Source organism: Helianthus annuus, chromosome 16 (assembly GCF_002127325.2).
Source record: "Helianthus annuus cultivar XRQ/B chromosome 16, HanXRQr2.0-SUNRISE, whole genome shotgun sequence".
Taxonomy (NCBI): domain Eukaryota; kingdom Viridiplantae; phylum Streptophyta; class Magnoliopsida; order Asterales; family Asteraceae; genus Helianthus; species Helianthus annuus.
In genome coordinates this window covers 168022265-168026710 of record NC_035448.2, presented here as the reverse complement: position 1 = coordinate 168026710, position 4446 = coordinate 168022265, and the positions used below count along the sequence as shown (strand labels likewise).

At 31.8% G+C, this 4446-nt stretch overlaps 1 pseudogene; it reads left to right on the top strand.

Moving 5' to 3' along the window:
• Positions 1-1019: 1019 nt before the first annotated feature.
• LOC110915716 lies at positions 1020-3095 on the top strand (annotated as a pseudogene).
• The last annotated feature ends 1351 nt before the right edge of the window (positions 3096-4446 follow it).

Here is a 4446-nt window from a genome sequence, read left to right as displayed (position 1 = left end):
CAAAACGTGAATTAGTTTGATTATTATATAACTTTGTGGTTGGTATAATCAAAAGTAAATGACCGGCAGCCGTTAAAAGTAACTCCAAATTTTTCTAAACAAGTCATGCGAAACCGATACTAACTTTTTCACAGTTATATTGTTTTTCCCTTTTACTTGCTTGGTTTATTTGTAACCTTTCCAATTCTTTTTTTTTTTTCATTTTTTGCTGGGTTATTATTTTTGATAACGTCAAATTCCATTAAATTCTCACGACTTCGATGTACAAAATAGTTCTAACTTTGTTTTTCCCATTGTCAGGTCGTAGTATTTCAAGGCTTGCTGGTGGTAAGACAGGGTACTCATAAGGTAATGTATTCGACTTTACTTTCATAAGATATAGTTTCATTTTAACTTTTGATCCGGCTTTACTTTTATAAGATATAGTTTCATTTTAACTTCTATCCGGTTAAATGAGTCTTAACAGTATTTTTGTTTTGCATTCGCTATAAAGACAATTGCTATTGTTAAATCACTCTTAACGATAGTTTTGGATTATTAAGCCAATTGCTAATCTGTTGTGTGCACACTTAAAAAAATATTTAATGTAAACAATTTTCCTAATGCATGATAGTTAGCAAGGCGAAAGTTCTATCCAGTTAAGTTAAGTCATCTCTGGTAATAAGTTGTAATATCTTTAAAATTACCATGGCCCACGTGTTATATAAATCTTTCATTAAAAAATAAGAATATTTTTTTCGTTCAAATGAGTGAAGAATTGACAAGTTCCTACAAGGCATGACCATGACCATGACCATGACCACTTACCTTCAAAGCAATTGTTGTTAATAAGTTTAACTATTAATGTATGGATTCAAATGATCCAAGTACAATACATTTTACATTTCACTACCCTTATCTTTCATTCATACTAAATTCAGTCTTAAATTTGTTTGATTATAGAATAGTGAGTTGAAGCACAGCCCAACCCAGCGCACAAGACTTGAAAGCCCAACTTTTAGGCGCAAATTCAGGTGATTTTTCGACTAAAATCCGGAAAAAAAAATGAGTAAACAAATCCCCTAATTATATGTTATTTTGGTTGATCCTTCCTAGGGGAACCCATCATAAGGTTAGAATTTCTTTACCAAACCACCTTTTTCTACAATTACAAAAAATCTAGCAACTATTATAGTGCACTGTGATTAATTCCATGATGTTCATATTTGAAAAAATGGCAAAACATGTTTTAGTTTATCACATTTGCACACTAAATTGTTCATTGAGTTTAATTACCTTTTTTTTTATTTCGATGTCAATCTAGAATTTGTAAATGTGATTATGAAAGGTATTTATATGATATGATTGAAGCTTTATGCATCTATTTTTACGGGGTCGGATTGTAGTTTGAGCGAAAGCATTTAAAATTTCCAACTTAATAAGCTCCATGACTAATTTCAACCTTCAATTCATATAGATGGACTAAAAGTCATCATCATAACCCACAAAACGACAGTACGCTGATATATGGTCTGTGAAATTTAAAGTGGGTTTAATTGATTAGCTATTTGCAACATCATATGTCAAATCATTCTGCTCTAAGTAGAGTTATATCAAACTTATCACACCAGCAAAATTGTCAAGTTTCATAAAGCATTCACCTTTATACACCATCACCATTTTGAGCGACATGAGTTATCCAAATGTGCAGCAAATAGACTTCATCTAGATGTAGCAGAGCCCATTATTATTTAGTTATTTTATTTTTGGTTCCAGCATATTTTTTTAAGTTCATAATTCAATCAGTTTTTCTTACATGATGCAAATTAATTTCATTTTGCCCTCCATGGTTTGCTTAGGATACTACATCATATTTGGACCAAAGGTGTTATCGGGTTAACTCATGAGCTCAACAAATCTTAATGCTTCTGACCAAAGTGGTTTATTGGTAGGTTTGCCTAATCTATAATTATCATTAAGATTTATGAGCGGGCCGGTATTATTTAGTCGGTCCTAACTCTTATGACAAAAATGTATAATACAGAAGGCTCTAGGCTCTCTGTTGCTTTATTGATTCTAAAAATAGAAAATTATTTTTAAGAATGAATAACCTTTCTTATTTAATTTTCTATTATTTAGTCAGTCCTAACTCCTATGACAAAAATAACCTTTCGTTATTTTTACGACAACTATCTGAATAACGAAATGATTAAGAATGAATCACCATTTGTAGGTGACTATTGAAGAAGCCAGTATGTATGATTTAAAAATTGAGTAAAGATCAAACACAGATTTAAGTGTTTCCAAGCTGAATTATGTGTCATTTTGTTTGCAGAAATGTCCTTCTTGAAGACCCAATTTTTGGGTGACATAAACACTTAGGTTGCATTCCAACTTATGGACGACAAGTTTTCATTTTCAGGTCTGAAGTAAACACACACCTTATAACTTTATAAAATATTTACACGATGAAACCCTTTCTTTATACACTTAATCAATTTGGGAAAATGACAGAATTAGTCAGCCATACCGCTTCCAGACAGTTATCACAAATGTTTTTTGCAGTACTCTTCTTTCACGGTTCTGAATATCTTTTAGCTATCATATTTCACGGGAAATCCAACGTGACCCTTAAATCTCTGTTGATCAGCCAACAATACATCTTGGCAATGATCCTATCCATTCTTGAATATTTACTCGAGCTTTACTTTTTCCCGGAGTTAAAAGAGCACCGGTGGATAAGCAATTTCGGACTTTTAATGGTTGTCGTTGGGGAAGTAATAAGAAAGCTTGCTATTATAACAGCCGGACGCGCTTTTACTCATCTTATTTAAAGATATCATGAGGAACATTATAAATTAGTCACTCATGGAGTTTATAGTATTGTTCGTCATACTGGGTACACGGGTTTCTTGATTTGGCCAGTTGGTACTCAAGTTATGTTGTGTAACCCTGTTTCAACTGTTGCGTTTACGTAGTTGTTTGGAACTTTTTTCATAGAAGAATACCGTATGAAAGTACTTCTTGAGGCAGTTTTTTGGGGAATATGAGGAGTTTGCTAAAAGGGTTCCCTCTGGGATCCCATTCGTGAAGTGATAAAAGCTAAAATATATTCACCTGTGCTTTGATTAATTTGTTGCAAGCTTAATGCGCTAACCTTTCTACCATGGCTGCTTGAAGCTACGGATATGCTTGAATCATCAAGCACAATACATAATACATAATACCTGATAAATAAGTTTGTAGCTATTGGATGTAGTATATAATATTGGTGTATTTGATCTTTATAGGCAATTAAGCATGTCTATTTTAGTCACTTTTGTTTTTTTTCCTGTTACACATGCTTTTATTAAGTTTTCATTAAACATGATTTTATCTTGCAATTCTAGCTTTCTTTTTCTCTGCTGCTTTTTTCATATTAGTTTGCTGGATTTAAATAGCTATACATAAAATATTCATTTGTGTGCTTAATCTATCTTTTAATCATTTAGAAAACATGAGTCGCTTCTTTTGTCTCCATTCTAGAGATTATCATTGACTTTGAATGAGCTACCAACATGTTTTTAATATTGTTTAGTGATGTAGTTTAACACGAAATTGCATAAAATGTGTAACAGTAAGGATGAGCATTTGGTACCGGTATCGAACTGATACTGTATCGGTACCGAACCGTATCGGGTATATTTGGTACCGATATCAATTATTCCGTTTTTTGGTACCGATACGGTACCATTATTTATGGATAACACACCGCCTGGTACCGAACCGGTATATTCGCCTAAATTAATTATTGACTTAGGTGGTTTAGATGAGTTTTCTGAAAGAAAAAAAAATCAAAGTTGTTGACGGAAATAATTGGGTTAAGAATCTTCGTAGAGAGAATATTGATGATCAAACAAGGTACCGTATCGATTACTCATATTACTTTTATTTTACTTTTTAAAGCATTTTTCAATATGTTACTAATATAATTTTCTGTATAAAATTTGTTTACAATAGATACAATATTGTTGGATGGCATGATATGTATAAAATTTGTTTACAATAGATACAATATTGTTGGATGGCATGATATGATTCAAGTCGAACATATTTCGTTAGGTGATGATTATTTTTTCAGTTGGTCAAAAACGAATTCGAGGTTATTGGTTACGAACCTCTAGCAAGAAAAAGTATTAGAGTAATAGACTTTCATTTTATATTTCAAACCACAAAAACATATTCAGTCATTTACTTATCTTTTCGGTTATTTTATATTTTTATAGTACGTTGGTTCGTTGTATTTTCATCGTAAACTCTATATTTCCATAATAATTTCACGCGTACAATTTCTTTATGATCAGTATAAACGTAATTTTTTTTCAAACAATAAAAAACATATCATTTCTCAACACCGCGAAGTTCGCGGGTATTATCACTAGTCTTATTTATTAGCTTTCTCTCTCCACATGCATATTTCACCCTTAT